Here is a 25,412-nt window from a genome sequence, read left to right as displayed (position 1 = left end):
CCTTCTGGAACACATCAAATGAGAAAAATTGCTGTTAGGTTATAGTCAGGATTCAGGTTCAGAGCATTTCTACCCCTGACCCTCCTGTAGCTTGTCCCAGGTGCTCTGAGGCCTGTCCTGGAATCCCTCTGATGGTTGGCAGGAGCCTCTGTTCTGCCTCCCCAACCAGATATAGCCTGTTGGCGGGCTGGCTCTCCAAGCTCTTCTTTTCCGGTCTTTTGATTTCTAAGTCTCTGCATTTTCAGTAGTTGGTTGGCTCCTAGCAGGAGCCAAGGCCTGATCTGGGAATGAAGCCAGGACCCAGGGCAGTCAAAAGACAAAAGCTAGCTGTGAAAATAAACCGAGTACTTCCTTAGGGACTCCGGGATGTTAGCGATGTTCTGGAGGCAAACCATTTGTTTATTTCAGGGTCCATGTTTTTGATATATATAAACATGTTAGACAAATGATTGGAGCTCCGGAGGTAATGCAACTGTGAACATATGTTGTAGAAGTTGCTGAGAACATCGGTGTGGGCAGTGGGATTCCACAGAGAGGAGCGAGAGGGAGCAGGGAGTACTTGTATTTGCATCTTGAGCATCATCAAAGCGTATCGAGGGGGGATTTGTTTCAGTCTTACAAACCTTTTCTGTTGCTTTAATTTTTTAAATATAAGAAGGTTATAAGTAAAATAATTATTTTACTATACACAGAAAAATCACATTTAACATTTTGGCTTAGTTTCTTTTATCTATATATTTATCATAAATTGTACTTGAATTGCAAGTGTTTGATCATTATAGAAACTATGGAAAAATAAAAAATAGACAAAGTTAAAACAATTTGTAGTTTTACTCATAACACTTCATCATTTGCTGTGTATTGTTCTAAAATGTGTGTGTATATGTGTGTGTACCATCTGTTAAAACGTATGCTATATATACTTTAATAAAATTGAGTCATAGTATTCAGCCTATTTTACAATCTTCCTTTTCTACCTAATGATTTATCTTGAACACTTTTCCATATTCTTGTAAAACATGACTTTTAATGATTAAATAATATTCCATCATACAGATGTACCATAATTGACTGAACGGTTTTCTTATTTTGAATATTTAAGTGGTTTCGTCATTGTAGAATAGGAGGTGGCAGGAATTCAGCTTTTCTGCATGTGGTATCAGATGGACTTTCTAAAAATGACTCTTCATTCTGTCTGTTGCTTCCAGCTCCTGCTGTTTCTGGAAACTTGCCGTATCAACCATCTTTCCTTTTTTCATTAAGGGCATGAATCTTATCCTCTTATGGTAGAACTAAGAGTGTAGTTGCAACAAGGCCAGACAAACTCAAATTTAAATATTTTTTCAAAATTTATTTGCTTTTTACTTGAAGGATAATTGCTTTACAGAATTTTGTTGTTTTCTGCCAAATATCAGCATGAATCAGCTACAGGTATACATATACCCCCTCCCTCTTCAACCTCCCTCCCATCTGAATTTAAATCTTACCCTGCCATTTGCTAGTTGTCAAAGACTGAATTATCTATTATTTAAAATTGAATTGTTATAAGAATTACATGAGACAGTGTACCCAAATGTATGTAGCTGTTGAGCTGATAATAGTATTACTTATTGACTCTTCTTTGAGACATCTCTGTTAAAATGCTTAACAGGGCAGACGTTGTGGTAGGTATTGAAGATACAAAGATGGGAAAAATAAACATAGATCTAGCTTTGTGGCTGTAACAGTTCAGCATTATAGAAAATCATCAAACAATGAAGTTTTAAAAAATTCAAAATTGCAGCCGTACCACGTGCTAGGAAGGAGAGAGACCTGGGTTGTCATGGGCTCTGTCGTCCAGAATTTGTTATGGCCACAGGGTCTCTTGTGTGTTCTGCAAAGGGCTGCAGAAGGATTGGTATCCACCAGAACATATTCTATTTGCTCTAAGATACCTTTTTTTGGGTCTTCTCTCCCAAATGAACAGAAACTGTATGAATGTGACTTTGCAGTGATAGGGTACAGACGGCAACCAGCAGGACATGTCTTTAACTCTTTCCTGCCCATGTGGCATGGCCTTCGATGGCAGCACCTGTGTACTCACAGCCCTGACACGTGCCCCCAGGACAGGCCTTTGTAATGTGCGTCTTCCCTGGATGCCTGTTGTCTCCTAACCTGTTTGCTCTGCCTCCCTGGCAATCTTGATACTGCCAGAGCTTTGCAGGGTACCTCACTTATAGTTGATTCTCACAACACGCATGGCAGGTTGACTTAGGAGCAATATGATATCTCAGGGCAGAGTTGACAACACGTGCCCAGGATGATGTAGGAAAGAAGGAGGGGGTTTCTGGTCCCTGCATACACCAAAGCCCTAAGACAATTCCTTTGCCTTTAGCTTCAAGGGACTCTTGAGAGTCCCCTGGACTGCAAGGAGATCAAACCTGGCAATCTTAAAGGAAATCAGTCCTGAATATTCATTGGCAGGACTGATGATGACGCTGAAACTCCAACACTTTGGCCACCTGACGTGAAGAACTGACTCACTGGAGAAGACCCTGATGCTGGAAAAGATTGAAGGCAGGAGGAAAGGTGATGACAGAGGATGAGATGGTTGGATGGCATCACCAACTTGATGGACATGAGTTTGAGCAAGCTCTGGGAGTTGGTGATGGACAGGGAAGCCTGGTGTGCTGCAGTCCATGGGGTTGCAAAGATTAGAACATGACTGAGTGACTGAACTGAACTGACCTGAAGTCAATTCCGTGTGAAAAAGAGTGGGAAGAAAACGTCAAGGGGCAGCTGGTAGAAAATGGTTCAGTGAAAAAGAGGAAGAGGGCTTTCCAGACAAGGAGACTTGATGTACTGCACAGGTAAGGAAGGATGAGTCACATGGCCTGAGATAGAAGTATTGAGGTATGGCTGTGCCAGTAGTAGGGAGAGGCAGGAGAAGGGTTGTTAGGTGGATAAATAGGAGGTGACACTGGGAAAGTAGTTAGAGCTGGGTTGTGAAATGTCTTCTGTCATTTATGTTAGAAACAAATTAAAAGAAAGCACGCAGAGACTGGAGAAGATCAGGGCTTAAAAAATACAATTTAAATACTGCTAATGATCTGACAGCAAAGAAAAATAACACAGCAAAACGAATCCTCCCAGATGTGATCAGCATGCTTAAGGATCTTTAACTTTACAAGCCATTCGGAAATAAAACTTCCTGGGTCTGACATCCTTGCTTGTGACCTTGTAATTGCAGAGCTAATAACTTTAATGCTTGAAAATAAAGGGGTCTTGAGACCAGAGAAATACAGTATCATCTTATTTTTTTTTTAATTTTTGGTTCATTCTCATATTTTTGTATTAAAATATATAAGCAGTAAGATTTTATACTTTACTCCACAAATAAATTCCTGTTGTTAACAAATGTCTTCGTATACAAGCAGATTAAAAATATATTTGTTTAAAATTTTAAGTTTATGCAAGAAAGAAGTTTATTACCTGAATAAATAGGTGTTCAATATGCTTGCTTTCATTCTGTTTTCTATGGATTACATATAGTTTTTGTGGGACTATGTTCCAATGTGTAGAACTGAGGTTACCCCAGACTCACTTCATTATTTCTTTTCCTAATTCCTAGAAACACACTTAGGGTCTTGTATCTAATTTTGGTCTCTTCTCTGTGGATTAAGAATTCAGATGCAGACCTCAGTCAGAACAGATCACACCAACCAATGGACAGTCATATGGATTTTGCCACCAAGCATTCTGATTTGGTGCCAAACTTGCGGAAAATAGGTGTATGAATCAGAGTCCGAGAAAATAGATGTCTCACTCGAGTTAGGATAGTTTATTTGCAAGGGACTAATTATAAAAGCTTAAAGGAGTAAAGGTCATCATCAGAATTTATTAGAGCTGAGTAACCCCTTTCATTCCCAGTTTTGCATTTCATTGTCTCTTTGGAAAACAAAATAACAGTGTACCTGCTTGCTTCCATCACTTATTTATGTACAAGTAAACTGAATCAAAAAGGGGGAAATAAAAGACTAAAGAAACCCACATAACAGTCAGAGTGTGTTGAAACCAAATCAGGGTTATTTTCATTTAGAATACATTGCTTTACTTGCGAGCACAGGTAGAGAAAAGTAGCAAGCCCTTTCTCTGTTTACTAGACACCTCTACCTGCTGTTAGAATACACTGACAACATCTTCATTCGCCATTTCCAGCTCTGCAGGTGTGTCTGTTTTATTGATTGGCCGCCCACCAAATCAGGAGCTGATCTGCCTTATTGAAAAGTCCTGTTGTTCACAATATGTTTTCATTAGTTTATTAAGTGGTCTAAACATTTTGATTTTAAACTGGACTGTAGTGGCTGCTCTGCCACTTCAAGTTAGCTTGATCCTCATTCTCAGTCCTAACTCCACACATGGGCTTCTTATTGGCCAAGTGAATGCTGGAGTAGTTTTAGCTGCCCTTTTCAAAGAGATGCCAGGCAGCACCAAACTAGCATACAGATGGCACTCAGAGACAGCAGGAGAGGGAGATGACAGTCTCTTCTGAAAGTCAGAGTGTTTCGCTTTTGTATTTACATGTTTGAATATAGTTGGAATTGGTTTTTATGTGTAGTGTGAGATAGGGATCCAGAGTCACTTTTTTATATGGAATGTTCCCCCAGCACCATTTACTGAATAGTTTACCCTTTCCCCACTGATTTGCAACATCATCTTTGTTAGCAGTCACATTTTTTATGAGTGTTGGTCAAATTCTGTGTTCTAGATTGTGTTCTATTGGTCTGCTTTACTTTTTTTTTAAAAACCAACATACAACATTTATATCAATGAATTACTATCAGATCTCTAATCTTATTATTTTGTTGGGTACTGTTTTCTTTAATCATTGGTTTTATGGAATATTTTTCTGTTTTTGTTTTTTGCTGTTTTATGAAACATTTTAAATTAGCTTATTTTCTATGAAAATACCTTGTTAGGATTTTGATTTGAATTACATAAATTTATAGATCAGTTTGGAAAGATTAAATATCTGTAAATATTACCTTCCTGTCTATAAGCAGAATATGTTTGCCCATTATATGTCTTCTTTAGTACTTCACTAAAAAAGAAAGTGTTAGTTGTTCAGTCATGTCCAACTCTTTGCAATCCTATGGACTCTAGCCTGCCAGGCTCCTCTGTCCATGGGATTTTCCAGGCAAGAATGCTGGAGTGGGTTGCCATGTCCTTCACCAGGGAATCTTCCTGACTGAGGGATCAAACCCGCATCTTCCGTGTCTACTGCACTGCACTGCTATTCTTTACCTGTTGAGTCATTGAGAAAGCCCAGTACTTCACTAAAGTGTTATAATTTTTCTATAAAATTATCACAGATTATGCCATTGATTGATTGATTCATTGATTATTTTCTTGGAAGACTTACTTTTCAAACCAGCAAATTTGCCATCATGCTTGTCTCATTCTTGATTTTAAAGAAATTTAAAAAAAATTATTATTGTAATGCTTAGTGTAGGTTTTTCTAAATATGTTTTTTTAAATCAGGTTTGAGTAAGTTCTCTTCTAGAATTTATTTTTATTGAATAGATGTTAGATTTTATTGCATGGTTTAGCTTATCTGTTGACACAGTATTATCATTTTCTTTTTCTAACTTTATGTGGAAAATTTTACTAGTGATTTTATATATTAAACCTCTATAATATCTCTAGGATTTAAACAGAAGTTTATTTCATTCCAGAGTTGTGTTTTTTCCACTACACTTTTGCATCTCTCAATAAAATCAACTCTTATTCCTTTTAGCTGCGTCCTGAGAGCTCCAGCCACAGGTTTGGCTGAAAAATAGGCATTTTTACTTTTTCAAAATATAATTTGGATGGATTTTTCTAATTTCTTATTTCACATCCTTTTTCTCAAGACATTTTTATTAAGCATAAATCTTTAGGCAACCAATAACCTTTAAAGGAATCAGTTAAAAATTAAAGTATCTGGGAGCCAATATGTGGAAGTATCATCTTTTAAATGCAATTTTTAAGAAGTTTAGAGCACATGTGATAAATGAGTATGTCCTATGAGATGCTTTAGGAATAGAAGGTTTAGGATTATGATTTTAGACAGTTATTTTCTTAATACAATCTTGTAGTCTTATTTAATGGATACAGACACTGGAAGATTCTCAGAGGTCTTAGGTGGATCTATACTACTTACCTGAGATAGTAACTATGGTTGTCACTGCAGCTGATTAATTTTCAGGAAAGAATTGCATCTCCACATTGCAGAGATATTGTTGCCATGGTGATGTTATGACATCAAGATTTGCACAGAGGGTGCTGCTGCTTTTTACCTATAGTTTATGGCATAAGCTGCATAAAAACAATTTTAGAACCATTTGAGGAAGATATTTATATACATATATATATATGTTAAAGCCAGAATGAGAGTATAAAGCTGTTCTTTAAGATAGTGACTGTGACTATCTTAGTTCCTTTTTCTATTTTGATGTACATTGTAATAATCTGATCATAAGTGAGAACATGAGAATTGAGAACTGCATACTTGCATTTTCATTAATTGAAGCTTTCAGTAAAGTACTTTCTTTCACTGAAAATGTAGCCTCTCATTCCTGTTGAGCAGGAGAATTGGAAGCATTGGAATGTGGAAAGAATATTGACTTTAGAATGAAAAATAGAAATTAAAGGTCAATCCCACTTTTTATTATGTGACTGCATTTAATCCGTCTGAATTTTGGTTTATCCTTAAAAAAAATGTGAATAATTTCTTTTGTTGAGAAGATTAAAAAAAAAAAAAAGACTGTCCAGATATCAGGTTTCTGGTAACACACCACCCTGATTTACCTCTGGGGAAACTATTCTCTACTATCCTTAATCCATGCAAACAATTTTCTCAGACCTTGACTGAGATTGTAACTAATAACTTGTGACTCTTGGTCATAGCAAATGATCTTGAGTGGATTTATGACATAGGCCAGGCTGTTGAGAATCCTTCTTGAAACTTCTATCAAATATATTGAGAGAACTGTACTCTTATCAGGTATAGATACTTAGCTGGTAAGATATAAACTTGAGTTGACCATATATTGATTAGCAGTTGAGGATATTCAGCCTGAAAATGAAGTTTATGCATATTGGTGGTATTTCAAGGGCTCTGAGGAGCTCTGGTTCTTTATATCTTAGCACAAATATAATTCAGTGGGAGCCAAAGTGGTAGATAAGAAGTAATATTAGAACAGGATGCTTGTGAGGCATCCTACAGGAGAGGGGTGAAAGGATGCCCTGTCTTGAGTACTTAGTGGGCTACAGTTTTATAATCAAAAGAAAAGTGAAGAGGGAAAAAAGACTGCCTTCTTCCTCATTCTTAAGTGGACATCATGCTTCATCATCAGCTTTTCCTCCATCAGGAGAGGGGTTTTCTTGTCCCTACATGGTCAAGCGAGGACTATCATGGCACTATGGAAAAATTATTTCAGGTTTAAATACAATGAGGGTCTTTCACTCTGAAATGTTACCTTTCCATAAATCACTGTATTTTTATGTGTGAAGAGAGCATGCCCTAGCAATCATTAACTTACCAAGCTCACTGGGTAGTGTGTGGGTCTCATGTCAACATTGTTTTATTGTTTTGGCGCATGTCTGATGCTTCTGTTGCATGGTTTTGTTGCTGAGCAAGCCTGCACAGTTTTGTGGTTGAGCAAACCTGCTTTCTTGAGTAATCATCAACTTACAGGGGCCTCCTGTACTTTCCTCTTTACTTACAATCCCCTAGAGATATTTACTATTTAATTACCTACTTTGTCCCTTCACTCTGTCCCTATCACATAGGGAAAGTGATCTGAGAAAGAAACATGGCACACTTTGACAACGTGAACTCAGCAACATCTGATCTTTAACTTTTCAAAAATTATGTGAGCTGATATATCGATTAAACCAAAATCAGTTGGTCTTCTATAGCTCAAAGCTAAAAATAATTCTGAATACCAGAACCATCAATATACTTATATGTTATTTTAAATTAAAACCTACTAAATAACTAAAATCTTTCTCATAACTAGAATGATCAAAGATTAGCTGTCACTGACTTTGATGTCACATGCTGTTGAGATGTTTCTCAGTTGTTTTTTGTTGCTATTTTAATATTTCTGTTTCTGAATAATATATGAGGTCAGTTATTTGGTAAATATAATTGACTTTTTAAGTACTCTTTCTCTTTAAATTTTTTTGGTGGGGCTTATCTGTTTGCATTTTATTTATTTTTTTACAATAAGCAACAGAACCATGAGACTAGTGATATTGTTCACAGTGGGCTCAATGGATGATAACTGGACTAAAGTTAGAAGTTTAAAGGTTATATGTTACATGTATGTGGAGAAAGAAGAGCCCTTGAAGGAGAATGAGAATGAAGGCAAAGTGTATAACTTCATAGAGTAAGGGAAGTAAATGAAACATGTCATGAATGTGTTAATGTTCTGCATATTTAAATGTAATACAGAGACCCAATAAATGGCGCCTGAAAATTTTCCCTTGAGATCAGCATTTACAAGGCTTTTAGTAATTAGTGAGAACAATTCCATGATATTTATTGAGAAGCTCTATATCAGTGAAATGAAAAGGGGTGGATATTAAAAAATGGGAGTTGAAAAGTAGAGATGACTCACTGAAGAATCATGAATAAGATGAGAAGAAATACAGTGAAAATAGGAGACCATAGGATCAGGGAGAGTTTAAAATCTTTTCAGAAAGAAAGACCCTACATATACTGATAAGTGAAGAAGGAGAAGAAGCCAGTTTAAAGGAGAGGTAATATATAAAAGAGGGGACTTGATAAAGTTAGTTCCCAGCTGAGAGAAAAATGAGTAAGTGCCAGAGAGCATATGTAAATGTGTCAGCCTTGAACTGGCAAGATGCCACCTGTGAAATCAGGAGAAAGAAGGCCAAAAGTGTGTCTTAGTGTGCACCAGTATGTTGATTATAAATCAGAAAGCTGGGGCTGATTACCACTGTTAATATAAATTTTATGAGTGAAGTAGGAAGCAAGATTGTATATGAGAGAAGGACATTTGACTACGATAAGAGAGAAACAGAGCTGGATGTTTTTTAAAGATGGCAGGACGGATTTTATTTAGGCTACTGCAGCAGTGGAGAGACTTCAGTGTAAACTGAGCTATCTTTGCTGAAACAAAATGTGAGAGGCTTTTAAAATCCTGGAGTGTGCTAATGGAATGTAAGGGGGTGGATTGGTCAATGTAATTAGGGTAGCTGTGTTTGCTAACTGGCACCTAAAAAAGTTAGGCTCCTACCCAGCACTGAAATTAGAAGACAGGGGCCTTATCTTTTTCAATGATCACATTTCAAAGAGATGGCTCCCAGGTCCTTGAGAAAGACGTTCCTGGGTTGCAGAAGATCTGTCTCAAAAGGATAGAGAGAAGATTTATAATTGTTAATTGTCTAGTAAATTCTCTAAGAAAAAGGAGATAAGAAGCTCATAGTGAGGACTTGACTGAAACTACCAGCAAATTCTTCTGGAGCATTGAGCTTTCTCAGGCAGGCATTTCAAAGGAGCTGGACTCATTAACCTAGGGACATGACGACCTTGAGCTGATAGAAGCCTTGCTAGAATTTAGCCAAGAATAAAGTGCTTGTCACCACATTGCTGTTTGACTTTCTCAAGGTCATATTGATGTGAGTGATTCAGGTGTGCATCCAGGTGATAAAGTAGCAAGAGTGATACATAAACAGGAATAAGAAACTTCATAGAAAGCTCTCTAGACTGATTATATAAAAACTGACTCATCATATAAAAAACTGACAGAATGTTCAGTTTAGAGCCATATGGAAAAATGAAGCAAATAGGTAAAAAATACACAGCTACATGACTAGAATCCTAAAAAAAAAGAGAAGGTAGGACAGAGCTGCAAGTCAGGCATGACTCTCACACTTTACCTGCAGCCTTCAACAAAGTCTCATAATACAGAATTGGTTTTTTAATACCAGAGCATGTTATTTTATCTTGCATTTAGTGTTTTAATCATCCACGAGATTTATTAAATGCCTACCATATGCCAAGCACTGGTCTAAGGATGAAAAACTCAGTATAAGTAGTTGTAACTATTAATTGTGTGCTGTATACATTTATGTTTAATATAACTGTCAGTAAACTGTATGTGATTCCATCCCTGAGGTTGTGAAGCTCTATTAATAAGTATTTTTATTTTCCATAAAGTCCTGAATTCAAGGAGATCTTTTAGGTACTGTTAATGAGACATTTTTGAAATGGAGCAGAGCCAACTGACATTTATAGGCAGCACCATCATTCCTTTAATTGGGCAGAATCTTTATACTGAAATGATTTCGTAAAATCTTTGCTTTATGATGAGGTTTAGAATATGTAACTAATGAATTCATGAAGTCAGTCATTTTAGTTCACTTGGGCTCCTGTAACAAAATACCATAGACTCTGTGGCTTAAAAACAATAGAAATTTATTTATCACAGTTCTAGAAGCTGGGGAATCCAAAATCAAAGTCTTGGCTGATTCAGCGTCTGATGATGGCTGGCTTTCTGGTTCATAGACAGCCATCTTTTTGTTGTGTTCTACTTGGCATAAGAACAAAGGGTCTCTCTGGGGTCCCTTTTCTAAGGGCACTGATTCCATTTATGAGGGCTCTGCCCTCAAGCCCTAATCACATCTAAAAGGTCTCGCCTTCTAATACCACCACCTTTGGGGTTAGGATTTCAACATATGAAATTTGGGCTATAAGCATTCAGTTCATAGCATTGTGTGATGCTCTTCATTTGTTTAAACACAATTAAAATTTTATGGTGGACACTTCTTGTTTGTTTGTTTATTTATACTTATTTAACAATTTTTACAATTATTAATGATTCCATGAAATCCTGATGTTATAAACTTAGCTTGAATTTCAAGTCTATGAACTTGGTTAAGTTACTTAATTTACACATTTTAAAAAAGAGAGTTTTAGTATTTAGCTTGCTGAGTGGCATGGAGGTTAAATGAAACTGTCTTTTAGGTTGTTCACACAGTCAAAGCCAGGCATATACATGTACTAATATATGGATAGTTTTTCTTTAAGACATTTTTAGGTAGTATTTATATACCTGAGTAAATTGCTGAAGAGCTCATTGGAACTTTAAAGGATAGTCTTAGTAATTAATTTTCCCTACAACCCAGGCTTGCACATGTAAAGGAGAAGTAAGATCTGATTCAGATGAACACACATGCAAGCACATCCAGGGCTCATGAACCTTGATTTCTGTTTAAATGCTGTGCCTCTCATTGGCTTATGCCTCTGACTCTCTGAGATGTTCATTTTTTGGTAGGAACTACTTGCCTGAAGTCATATACAGAGAATTTATTCCCCATCGAGGTCATTTAGCAGGGGATATTTGAATCACAGCAACTTAAGGTTTCATTATTCCAAGTAATTTTGAATTTTAGATGGGAGCCTTGAAACTAAGAAACACTTCTGAATTCTAAAAGAATTACTTTGCTGTTGCTTTTATAGTCACTGTAATAGGCAGTATTGTTAAGAGGAATTTGAACTAATTTGCATTAAAAAATGAGCTATTTCTATTTTACTCCCCTGAGGGACAAAAAAGATTGGGAAATAGCATAGGAGGGGGGAAAAGGAAGCTAGAATGGAGGGAAAATAGTAAAGCCAGGAGGCTAGAGCCCAGATTATACCTTTTTTTAAAAGTTGGGAATTGGTAATAAGAAGAAGGGGAAAGAAGACTAAGGAAGGAGAAGGTGTTTGAGAAAAAGAGACTGCCTGATAAATGTTGTTGTTTGTGTTTCTGTGATATAAATATTTCTGATATCTCACATGTTTAGCAGAATTTGCTAGGTTCGCAAAATACTGAGTGAATGAATCTTGTAGAAACTAAGGATGACTGTTGGTTTCCCTATTTTGACTGGCACCAGGCAAGATGAAAACAACATGCAGGAGATGGAAGGGCTTCTCTAAACTGATTTAGTATTGGGAGAAAAAGCTTGAAGTCAAATTTGCAAACATAAACTCCCGGGCATTTTCATAAATCCAAGAGAAGACAATGTGATTTTTTAAGTTTCTTGGAAAGGAGATCTAGTAAAATATTCTTGTAAGTCTTTTGAGCAGAAAAACCCCAAGTGACCTTTGTGCTAACCCCAGGCTTTGTGCTGCCTGAAACCAGTAAGACTGCAAGAGTCACTGAGCATCTATTATTAATCTACTGCTGTTGGCAATGGCAGTCTGCTGGGGAAAAGTTATTTAGAGAAAAGATCCTATTTCTTCCTCATATTTTGGCAGAAGACTAGTAGGAAAATTATGTGGAAAATGAAATGATTTAATATAAATGTTATATGATAAAGTGGCTTTTTTTGGATGACACTTGTATTATCACGCTGAAAGTACAGGGTGGTGAGCTGGTATGAAAGTTTTCTTCTATATTTCTTAAAATAATAAATTCAAAGTTATTTTTAAAGTAACTTAGTCACCCAGAATTTATTTCATTCCCAAAAGCAGTTCATAAATTAAGATTTATACTTAACATGCTGCTTTCTTAATTTGGAACACATTAGTATAAGAAAATGACACATTATTTTGAGGCTTCTAAATTAGCTCTTGCAGAAATGGTATTTTTATGCTCATATGAATGTTGTATGTCATTTTAATTTTTTAATTTTTGATATATATATCTATAATATTGGTGATTAGAGAGAAATAAGAATAGGCAGTGTGTTATCTAGTATTCTATCAATTACAGCTCTGTTTTACAGCGTATTTACACACAGGACAGAAGGTAACTGTAAAATACTGTAAGACTTTGGCATGCATTTTGAATTATTGCTTAGGAATATTATAAATTAAACTATGCTTGATTTTACTTTAGCTTTGTGACATGATATGAAAATTTATAACTTTCAGTGATAAAAATAATACAGTTGTGTATCATATATTATCTCATTTTTTTCTTCATAATGAGATTTGGAAACAAGCTCAGAAAAATAATGCTTCTCTTTTGGTCTGTGGCCTAATAGCTAACATACTGCCTCTTAAATTTTACAAGTGTAAGTGTTAGGGGAAGCACACTGACTGAAACCGCCCACCCTGGCCAGGCACCATAGTAACCATTTGCATGAGTTGTTTTATGACAGGAGATCCTGATAAGGAATACGGAACTAATAAGCCACCACCAGCCGGAAGAGTTCAGGAAAGATTGAAAGGAGACACTACCTGTCCGTCCACTTCCCAGAATCCCTCTTGCTAGCATCCACCTTGGCTGAGCGATGCGTGCGCCACCAGGAAAGACTCTGAACTAAAATGATTGGCCAAAGACTACCCGGAAGCGAATCCCATTACCATAAAACCCAAGACTGCGAGCCACGCGGCAGAGCAGTTCTCCTGGGTTCCCTTACCCTCCTGCTCTCCACCCGGGTGCCCTTTCCCAATAAAATCTCTTGCTTTGTCAACATGTGTCTCCTCGGACAATTCATTTCCGAGTGTTAGACAAGAGCCCAGTTTCGGGCCCTGGAAGGGGTCCCCCTTCCTGCAACAAATGGTGACCACGAAGGGACATCTTCTTCGCTGAGACTGACATCCTGACCACTCGGGGTACTCAGGGGCCAGCTTGCCTGCCAATGGACCAGACCCAGCGGCCGCGACTGGGACCCTTTTGTCCCTGGTCTCCTCCTGACGCGGACAACTGGCCAGAGTGCCCCGACTGGTAAGGAACAAGAGATTTTATTGACCTCCCTCCCCTTCCCTCTCTCTTTCCTCTCCTTAGCCCTTCCTATCCTTCCCGTTTTTCTAGTCCCCCGGTCCTGGACGCAGGAATCTGGTCGAAGGGCCTCAGCCTGAGCTGTGGATTGGAGACTGATCACCTCCTCTTGGCAGAGAACTCGAATTCTGGTCTTGTTTCTGGTAGGGCCGAGTTCCAGTCCTCCCTTCTCTGGAAGCCCAGGGAAAAGTCCCGTAACGCCTGGGTGTCTGCAGGTGGCAGGAGACGTCTGTAAGGCCACCCCTTTTGCCCCCCTTTCCCGCCTCCTCCTCCTCCTTCTTTCAACCTGGCTTCCTTTCCTCCTTTTGAAATCTTTAAAGACATCTCAAGTTCTGTGTCTCTATAGAAGGTTTTCTGAGAGACTGCATTCTTGTATTTAAGGGAGTGTCTGATGAGGACTGCCAGGTTTATATGTGTGTGTTTTAACTCTGTTCTGTGTCATGATTTGTGACGGCCGTTTTGCTTTGTCTAGCCACCATTTAGACCTGCCGCCATTTTGTTAAAACTTGATTTTCTTTCCCTGTGCCTTGAGACCAGGGCTCTCAGGAACACTTATCTAGACCATCTCTAACTCCTGAGACTGAGAGAAAAAAGAAAAAGCCTTTTAAAATGTTATTTAAATTTTATATTGTAATATCTAATTCATGACCAAACTTAGAAAATGAAGCTAGATCTTGCAGTGTGTCTGTCTAAATATGTCTTGGTATGTTTTTGTCTCTGGGTAATATTTTTTAGGTTAATTTGTAAATGAGCTCTATTTAATTGGCTTAAAAAAAAAGGTAAGCGCTTACAAATCAAATAATTCTAAATTAAACAATAAATTCCAGGTTCAGGTGAACTGGGAAATATTCAGTATTAAATATCTGATATTAATGTTTGTTTGTTGACCTATCTAATATAGACATGTCTTAGAGTAAATAACATCAAGAAGAAGATTAAACCTAGGATTAATATAAGTTAAATATTATATCTGTTACAAGTTTGTCAACAAGGAAATTACCTCGAGTGAAGAAACTTCTAAAAAATGTAAATGAGATATGAGTTTGTATTCTTTAAGAATATCTGTCTACAATAGTCTCCCCAGATTGGCGTAACTTAAATTTCTAAGGGTTGTGCTAAACTAAGTATTAGAAGTCTATTAAATAATTAGGTCATTTCCAAATGAAATAAGATTTTAAAACATTTACTACTAAACACTGACTTCCTTTTACAGAAAAACTAAAGAGATTTGGGACCATAAATGAATAATGTTTGATGCCATCCTAAAATGTTTTAAGAAAGCAAGGGTTTTAGAATTTATCACTGGTATTTATGTTCATCAATCTATAAAATGCTAATATAAAAGTTAGCTCTTGGTTGCTAAAGGAAAGCAGGAAGAGTGATTTCAGTAAAAAAGTATGAAAAAAATACTAAAAAGAGTTATGCATAATCAGGATTTTCTAAAATTGGATTACAATTAGTTAGATAAGTGGATTTTTTTAGGAATGACATGGGTGTAAGAAAACTGCTTAGAGCCAATTAGGTCCAAGATGGCGGAGCTGACTTTCACTAGACCTTGAGCCTTGGTATTTACGCCCATTGTGACATATCAACAAGTTAAATGATACAGCCATCAACATTGACTAAATCTGACCAAATGTTCTAAACGCTTTTAATTGATCTTTTCGATAAAAATTCCTAAATCGAATTCTTTTAAAGTTCCATTGACCTCTAGCTAACTTTGGGGTGCTTCAGAGGGCCCCTGAAACATCCCAAAGAGAGATATTAAACTGTGTTTATTTGGTTGGTTAAATTACATGAAAAAGATTATCAAATGAGCAAAAAAATCTGCTCATGTTATAATGTATGGTAAAATTACTAATACAGATATCCTAAAAATTATATGGAGTTCTTAACATTTTGATATGTCTTGGTGTTCTAATGAGAAACCTGATGACTTCACAAAAGTTAACAAAGGACTGAATGAACCAGCGAATATGCTTATAATTTTTATGGTTTCTATCTGAAAAATTACAGGTTTAAATCTTGTGTTTTCCGGGAGTAAGGAAAACATTCCTCTCAAACTAATTATGAAAATAATTTGGTAAAATTACGTTATAAACAAAACAATTATATTTTCTCTCTATCTGACTCCTCCAGAAATTTGAAACTCTTAAGTTTCCAGTAAGTTTATCAAATGAGCTAAAAAGGTTATCTCACTAACAGGTACAAAAATCTCAAGGAATTTTTGAGACCTTAAAAAGAGAAGAGTTCACCTAGATTTGTTATTCAAAATCTGTGATAAGCCTTTGGTGTGAGTTTCCCAGCCCTGTTTTATATTAAAAGTTCAGTCTGAGATTCTATAGGTGTTTCAGCAAAATAAAAAGTCTATAATCAATTATGGTTATATAAATCATCAGACCAAAATTAGTGAGAACAGACCTATTTTGCAAACAAAATAGCCTTAATTTGGTTATATTTGATAAAAATGAGGGTAACTTTGGAAAAAAAAAATATTTCAAAAAATGTTAAATCCCAGTTTGTTCATGGAGGTCTGCATGTAGTAAGACTCATTTCTTAGATAGTTCTTTGCTGTTATGTGATATTAATGCAAAATTTAATTAAATTCTTAAAGAACACCCTAAGTTTGTTTCTGAAGCTTACCTCAATAATCTATCTTTGGATGAAAATTGGATGCCTCATGACCTGCAACCAGGACTGGAAAAAGACATAATTTAAGGGACTGTCTCCAACGTGGATGGAAGGACTTTTTATCAGGTACTCTTAACTAACTCTTGCACAATGAAACTGAAGAAAATTAACTCTTAGATTAATTCCCACTTCCAAAGGCCCCTACACTGGATTAATCTATAGAGAAGACAGCTGACCTGATCTCACCTTAAAATGATGTTCAAACAAGAGAAACTACAGTACACCAGGATGAGAAGACAACAACATCAGAGGTAGACAGCTTGTCCAAGATGCTGGACCTGATTCATATGATCATTTATAATGTTTTCTTGACTTCTTAGACTTTTGCATATAAATCAAATGCTTTTCTATCACAGGCCTGATACTATGCTAGTTTTAAAAATCAATCCAATTGTTGGGTTTGTGGCCAATTATCTGTGTCTAGCTCTGGGTTACCTTGGTAAATTTCTCTACTACAAGACTCTAACTGATTGGCCCTGAGGAAATTTACTTGAAAAAATTATAGTCATATTCAGGTTACTATGATACTACCAGACGGGATCCCTTCACTGGGCCAATTAATAATGCCTACTCTGACTCTGGCCATAAATTTGAGCCTTTTTCTATTCCTCAAGCTCAATCAGAGCAACACAAGAAGTTTTAGCAAAAGAAAAAAGTCTCCCACAATTATGAGATAGATTTATGTAGATAACACTAAGCTATGGTAATTTAGGTTTAAAGTCTCTGTGTTAAAAACAATTAAATCATACTAAAGATAACCAGTCTAGTAACACTAGAAAACTGGGCTGTGTGCCTTATAGATGGTGGTGCCAATGTATAATTTCCCTGAAAGATAAAGATTCGTACAGAGTAGACTAAGTCAGACGACCTGGGATATACTGGGCTACATCTAATGGAAGCTCTTAAGTCTTACTCGTGACTTTACTAATACTGCTGGCTATGTTCTTTGTATTTCACATGTTTTACAAAATTGCTGTTTCTTACACTGCCAAATGTGTGACTGAGGCCTCTGATAAAATAATATATAGTTCCTTATGAAATCGATGATGATGACAGTGTAACTCTAGATATGAGAAAAAGCAACAAGAGGGAATGTTTTCCTGGACCAGAGGCTAGTAAGACAGGTGGTCCAGAGAATTTTAGATACTGTTTTATGGCCTAATCCAGTAACAGCACATTGAGAGGCTGGTCGACAAAATCTTTGCCAAACCTGAGAATGGACATTCTCAGCACCATGGGATAAAATGGTCATGAAATGCCCCCCTCAAAGTCATTGTCAAGTTTGTGAGCAAAAAGGGGCTTTGCCAACTGAAGATTGCCATCTACATCTACAGTGATTATATCATGGCCACTGCAACTGCTGACTTTCAACGGCCCTGAAAGGAGTTCAGGGTGAAGATCAGGAATGAGGCGCTCCGTGCTCTGGGAAAAACTGGCAGAACAGGCCTTCAGATAGTTAGATCTTTTCAAGAGATTTTATGAGTCCCAATTCTTGCATCTTCTCATACCTAGAGAAACACTGACATCATTAATGGTGCCATCTGCTTTGGCTATTAAAGAAAAAATTTTAAAATTAAAAGTCAAAATAGAGTACTCAGCTATGGTTCAGACATCCTGGAAAATAACCAGGTGTTACTATGGGTGTAATTTCAGATTAGACATTGTATTGCTAAACACTGGAGTTTTCTGAGTCTTGTCAGGCTTAGATGCTACCATTCTCAAAAGTGTCTGCTGGAAGCTAGTAACTTCTACCTTACTTTTTATAAAACTAGGCAACTGGCCACCTGGCTACAAGTCTCCCTGAAGTGCCAGGTCCAGACTGGATTTCAGGCCTATTCTCCTAAAAGAAAGAGATTTACTTTGTCTATTAAAACTCCAGTTATCCCTTCTCCAGCTACTACTAACTGGGTATGTTACAACAAAATGGCAGACCAAGGGATTGAGATTTTAATCATACAAGGCTCAAATCTAGGACTTGGAACTCAGGAATACTTCCAATTCAGTGTCTCTTCTCCAAGCTGAGGCGGTCCTGTGCCCCATTTTGACAAAAAGTTATCACAGTCATAGTTGCCCTGTTCCCTAAATAAAACTAAACAGGACTCCGCGGGGTGGCGACTCTGGAGTACAGATCTACTGTACTGTAAAATATAGGCTTTATTCAGCCTCCTTGACCTTCCCTGAGTTCCAAAGGGTAGATTCAAACAATTACCAATCAGAGAAGAAAAAAAATACAGAAACAGAGGGGAAACAATCAAACGGTGGTACAGCCTTGAGAAGGGTCCTGGTTCCGACTCAAAAAAAATATATGCATAACAATGTCTTTTGAGTTCTTCTACAGAACTAGAGCCCCCACCCAGGTGAAAGATGGTAACTTCAGACTAAACATAAGATTCTTAGAACACAGCTCTGTTGCTTGACCACCCACCAATCATCCCAGCGGTGCCTCCTGTTTCTGGGGACCAGTGATGACCATCCTGTTAGGTCTCCTGTTTGGCCCCTGTCTATTTTACCTCTGAGAGGCGCTGACAGTTTCAAACTAAGTCGCTGTTATTACAAGAGTGAAAGCTGGTTTCAGATATAAAACACCCCAACTTAGATCAGGTAGAGAGAGACTTCTACTCTGCTAGGCAGGCCTACGCCCAGGCACAGCAGGAAGAAGTTACAGAAGAAAGAGACCTTCGCCCCAATTCCCAAGAAGCATCTTGAGTGTGAAGTCTCTCAGGGGGGAGTTGTTAGGGGAAGCACACTGACTGAAACCGCCCACCCTGGCCAGGCACCATAGTAACCATTTGCATGAGTTGTTTTATGACAGGAGATCCTGATAAGGAATATGGAACTAATAAGCCACCACCAGCCGGAAGAGTTCAGGAAAGATTGAAAGGAGACACTACCTGTCCGTCCACTTCCCAGAATCCCTCTTGCTAGCATCCACCTTGGCTGAGCGATGCGTGCGCCACCAGGAAAGACTCTGAATTAGAATGATTGGCCAAAGACCACCCGGAAACGAATCCCATCACCATAAAACCCAAGACTGCGAGCCACGCGGCAGAGCAGTTCTCCTGGGTTCCCTTACCCTCCTGCTCTCCACCCGGGTGCCCTTTCCCAATAAAATCTCTTGCTTTGTCAACATGTGTCTCCTCGGACAATTCATTTCCGAGTGTTAGACAAGAGCCCAGTTTCGGGCCCTGGAAGGGGTCCCCCTTCCTGCAACATAAGTATGCATAGAGTTCATATTCATGATTTATTTTAATCTTCAAAAGAATTGATACATAGTTTGGAATAAGTACCCAGCAGAAATCAGTCAGAGTTGCATGATCCGAAGTATAATTTTATGCCATAAATACATTTTATTTGAGACTAAAGTATTAAGAAATTCTTATATGCATTTAGAAATATATGTGGGTAATAGTGTTTAATAGTTTGTCTGCTAAATTTAAGTACTGAAAATTATTAGCTTTCATTTTTTCCCCTCTCTTAAATGCTGTAAATGAACATGTACTACTCACAGCACAATAACACTAGTCACCATGCATTCATCAAAGTACTTAATGAACACAGTAAAACTAAATAAAATAAAGAAGAACCCTATATGGTCTTTATAATATTTTGATGTTATTTAAAAAATCTGAATATTTAAAATTAATAAAGTTGTGACATATAGCAAATAATTTGTACAGTTATTGATTTCACTTACTAGATGAATTGATTCTTTTTTAGTCTAAACTTAACATATCACCCTGAGTGCCTCACATCAAATTACAAACACGAATTCATGTTCTGAGCCAGTTATTTCCAGATTTTTAAATTTCACAGACTGGTGAAATTAAAAGGAAAACATATCAAGAGATTGGCACAGGTCTGTTAGTATTTCCTATTGCCAGTGAGAGCATTAAACAAAACAAAATTTGCAGTTATCATTATGTTATAAAAGAGAGGATACATAAATACCCCACCCCACCCCACCCCACCCTAAAAAAAGGCAAAACGTTATAATCTCATATAGGAGACATCTTTGAGAAGAACGGTTTATAAAACAAATTGTCTTTCTTGCTCTCATATTGATTTTTTTCATTTTTCATGCTATGAACTTCCAATCTCATGTTCAGAAATCTTCATCTAAATGGGCATTCAGGGAACATGATTCTTGGCTCTTACCCAGACTCTGTTTTTATCTCCCTGGCCAGAGTCTTGGCATCGTATCTCATTTCCGATAGCTGTTTGTGATGTCTTTCTATTGCATAATCCTTCTGATTCCACTCCTGGTTTTGGTGACCTAGGTTTTATATTGATACAAAGGTTTTGGGTTATGCACATGCCCTTGGCTTTGTCATTCTCTGTTGTTTCGGGTGAGGAATACCTATGCTGTCCCATTGCCCCTTGAAATCCTCACCCTAACTATGATGTTTCCAACTAATTAAAAATTCAGACATGATTTTCCCCACCTGGGACAAATTTCAGTTCTGCTAGTTATGCAGCACTGTGCATATTCTCTTCGCAAATATTAATGCTTCCTTGTTGCCCTTCACATTTTTTAAAAAAGAATATATTTTGTTCAGTTCTATGAAATGCTTCACTAGTTGTCTTGGGTTTTGAAGATGTTCAGGACTTTTTTCATTATCTAAAAAATAATTTACTGAGGTGAACCTCACGAAGTTTCAAAATTACAGGAGGATATTTTGAGGATCCTCCAGCAGGTCACTTGGAGTTAAAGAGAACCTTAGAGGACATTGTTCCACTATTCTACTCACAATGCACAGTGATAACAGCTGAATTAAATGGTCTCCCAACCTCTATCTGGATAGTTCTAATCATAGAGAGGTCATGACTGCATAAGAATGGACATCATCATTGGAAATTTCTTTCTTACAATGGCCTAAAATCTGTAAGTCTGTATCTTTTCTTAATAATAGCCCTTGAGTAATTTGATTATAGCTATTAAACTCTCCAGGAGTCTTTGCTCCTTTATGTTAAATATCCCTAATCCCTTCAACCGTTTACATTTCATATGATTTTTTTTTTCAAATCTTTAATCTCTCAGACTTAATTTTCTCATATATGTTGACTATTTTGACAGTGTCCCAATTCTCATTGACTCCCAAAGCTGGATACATAGTCCTGAAAAAACAGGCTTACAAAACAGAGAATGATGGACTATTTCCTTTGGGTCATCTGGACAGAGTAGTCCTGTTAACAGAATTGAGATTGGATTAGATTCTTTAAGGTGTTCACATGAATTTTTTGACGATTAAAGACTTAATGGATTTAATCTTCAGATTTAATCTTTGCTGCTATTATCTCTAACCAGTTCTTGTACCTTTGAATTTCTGAAACAAAATTTGAGGTTTTAGATTAATCTTTGTTAAAATTGACCTTGAAAATACATTTTACATTCACAGTAAGATGGAGATGTATCACATTATGGAATGAGATCACTTTTTTTACATTTGATTTTTTAAATTTGTTTGGTAAAAAAGGGGTAAATTGAGGAAGAAAATTACTGTCTATTGTTGAGAAAAAGTAAAATAGTAATGACAATGGTAATGATCATAATAAAAACTTTAAATACATTCTCTGTGTAGAAATTGACTGAATTGACCATAGTTATATTGAGAAGAGATCTACTGAGCACTTTTGTGTAGGAAAAATAAGAATAGCTTATTGGCTTTTTCCACTTTGAATAGGCAGAAAATTGTTATCAATATAGAACTCTTTTTAAAAAACTATTTATTTAATATTGGAGTATCTGATTAACAGTGTGATAGTTTCAGGGGCACAGCAGAGTAACTCAGCCATACACATTTATGTATCCATTCTCCCACAAACTCCCCTCCCACCCAGGTGCAGCATAACATTGAGCAGAGTTCCATGTGCTATACAGTAGGTCCTTGCTGGTTATCCCTTTTAAATACAGCAGTGTGTACATAACAATGTCAAACTTCCTAACTATCCCTTCTTCTCACCTCCCCCACCCCCCACATAACCATAAGTTCCTTCTCTAAGTCTGTGAGTCTGTTTCTATTTTGTAAATAAGTTCATTTGTGTCATTTCTTTTAAGATTCAGCATATAAAGGATGTCATAAGATACTTCTCCTTCTCTGTCTTACTTCACTCAGTATGACACTCTCTGCGTCCATTCATGTTGCTGCAAATGGCATTATTTTCATTTTAATGGCTGAGTAATATTCCATTGTACATATGTACCACATCATCTTTATCCATTCCTCTGTCAGTGAACATTTAGATTGCTTCCATGTCTTGACTATTGTAAACAGTTCTGCGGTGAACATTGGGTTGCATGTATCCTTTCGCACCGTGTTTATCTCTAGATATACGGCTGGGAGTTGGATTGCAGGGTCATTTTGGGGTGCATGTATACTTTCGTGCCATGTTTTTCTCTAGATATACGGCTGGGAGTTGGATTGCAGGGTCATTTTGTAGCTCTGTTTTTAGTTTTTTAAGGAACCTCCATATTGTTCTCCATAGTGAAACAAAAATGAAAGCGAAGTCACTCAGTTGTGTCCGATTCTTTGCGACTCCATGGACTGTAGCCTACCATGCTCCTCTGTCCATGGGATTTTTCAAGCAAGAGTACTGGAGTAGGTTGCCATTTCCTTCTCAAAGAGGATCTTCCCAACCCAGGGATCGAACCCGGGTCTCCTGCATTGTAGCCAGACATTTTACTGTCTGAGACGCCAGAGAAGTCTAGATCATTCTCCATAGTGGCTGTACCAATTTACATTCCCACCAACAGTGTAGAAGAGTTCCTTAAATGATCATTTTAAATTTTATTTTTTATGATATATATTTCTATTTTCTATTACATATACATTCAACTTAGCTTTTAAAATAAATGTGTTAAACATTAAAATGAATTTGTTCAAGTACTGTATATTTGAGCCCTCCCACCAAGTTTATACTTTTTCATTAATTCATATTATTGGTATAGTTGTCTGAAAGTCATGAATCCAATTAAGTATATTTTATTATTCAGACCATGCTTTTATACAAGGATATAATTGGAAACTTTATGTTTGTAGTCTAAAAGACAATGGTGTCCAATAGGCATCTCAAATATAAAATTACCCAATTCAGTACTTTTGCATATATCACATATTGCATATATTTTTATTTTCTGTAAGTTCATTGGACTTGTTTTCTATTATAATCAAAATATAATATCTTTATCAAAATTGTGTTTTTATTATGGGTTCTCTAGAAAACAGAGCCCCAGGTAACAAAATGATGCCGCCTAATGAGATGCAAATACACATGTGGTGAGACAGAGGGAAAAAGAGAAGAGAGGCAAAGAAAGACATGAAACACAGTGAGCTGGAAACAGATCCAGCAGGTTGCTCAATGGGCATGTTTACTTGGTATTCAGCACTGTTCGGAGGATCATAAAGAGGAGTCACATTTCAGTGTAGTCTATGGAAGAGAGTTAAAAGGGAGAGATGCATCTACCTAGCCCTGTGTTCTTCTGCTTTGCATTTGTTCAGGTTCACCAACACCAAGTCTTCACATTCCTGCCAGTTCACCTACCATGTGCCTCTAGCTTCATTCTCACCTGGTAGATCTGCACCAGCAGGTCCATGGCATCGCCTCAAACTTGGAAATAAACCCAGTATTAGTCTCCTCAGACTGCTGTAACAAAATACTGTAGACTGTGTGGCTTATGCTCAGTCATGTCTGACTCGTTGTGGCCCCATGGACTGTAGCCTGCCAGGCTCCTCTGTCCATGAAATTTTCCAGACAAGAATACTGGAGTGGGTTGCCACTTTCTACTCCAGGGGATCAGCCCAGACCAGGGATCAAACCTGTGTCTTTTGCGTCTCCTGTATTGGCGGAGAGATTCTTTACCACTAGAGACCTGGGAAGCCTGAAAGAGTGGGTTACAGGACAGAAATTTGTTTCTCACAGTTTTGAAGGCTGGGAATTCCAAGGTCAGGGTATCAGCACGGTCGTGTTCTGGTGAGGGCTCTCTTTATGGATTACAGATGGCTGCCTTCTTGCTGTGTCTTTACCTGGCAGATAGAGAGCTTGAGCTAGGTCTCTGGTGTTTCTTCTGTTAAGGGCAATAATCCCATTGTGAAGGGCCACCCTCAGCACCCCATCTGTATCTAATTACCTCTCAAAGCCCCATCTCCAGTTACATCAGGGCTTAAGGCTTCAGCGTATGAGTTTGGGGGAGACACAGTTCATTTTACTGCATCGACACGTGCTCACCACCCACGTTCATGTTCTCCCCTCATTTAAGATACTTCCATTTCATCCCAACATCCCCCAAACTTTTAACTTGTTCTAGCAATCTACTCAAAATTCAGGTTCAGAGTTTCATCTGAATATCATCTAAATCAGGTAGGGATGAGAATCAATATACAGTTCATCCTGAGGCAAAATTCTTCTCCAACTATGAACCTGTGAAGCCAGACAAGTTATGTGCATCAAAAATACAATGAGGACAGGAATAGGATAAATATTCTCATCCAAAAATGAAAAAATTGGAAGAAAGAATGAGGTGACAGGTCCCAACCAAGTCCCAAATCTAGCAAGGCGAATTCCTTTAGACTATAAATCTCAAGAATAATTCTCTGTGGTTTGATGCTCTGCCCATCAAGCCCAGTGAAGTGGCAACATCACCCCCATGGCTCTTTAGGGCAGCCCTGTTCCTCTGACCAAAATTCAGCAGGAAACAATAAAAATAATACACATTGCTAATTGTGTAATCAGTGCAGTCTTTTGAAAGAGCCGCTTTGCAATGCAAATCAAAAGCCATAAAACTTTGCATATCCTTTGATTCAGTAGTTCAAATTCTGGCTATTTTTAATAATGATACTTCTTTGGGCTTCTCTTGTGGCTCAGTTGGTAAAGAATCCACCTGCAAAGTGGGAGACCTGGGTTCAATCCCTGGGTTGGGATGATTCCCCTGGAGAAGGGAAAGGCTCCACACTCCAGTATTCT

At 37.4% G+C, this 25,412-nt stretch overlaps 1 pseudogene; it reads right to left on the bottom strand.

The window, feature by feature from the left end:
• Nucleotides 1–4,089: 4,089 nt before the first annotated feature.
• LOC136172624 (small ubiquitin-related modifier 2 pseudogene) lies at nt 4,090–24,045 on the bottom strand (annotated as a pseudogene).
• Between the last annotated feature and the right edge of the window lie 1,367 nt (nt 24,046–25,412).

The sequence above is a fragment of the Muntiacus reevesi genome, chromosome 7 (genome assembly GCF_963930625.1).
Source record: "Muntiacus reevesi chromosome 7, mMunRee1.1, whole genome shotgun sequence".
In the NCBI taxonomy this organism is placed as follows: Eukaryota; Metazoa; Chordata; class Mammalia; order Artiodactyla; family Cervidae; genus Muntiacus; species Muntiacus reevesi.
The sequence above is the reverse complement of the archived record's forward strand: the minus strand, read 5'-3'. Positions and strand labels throughout refer to the sequence as shown.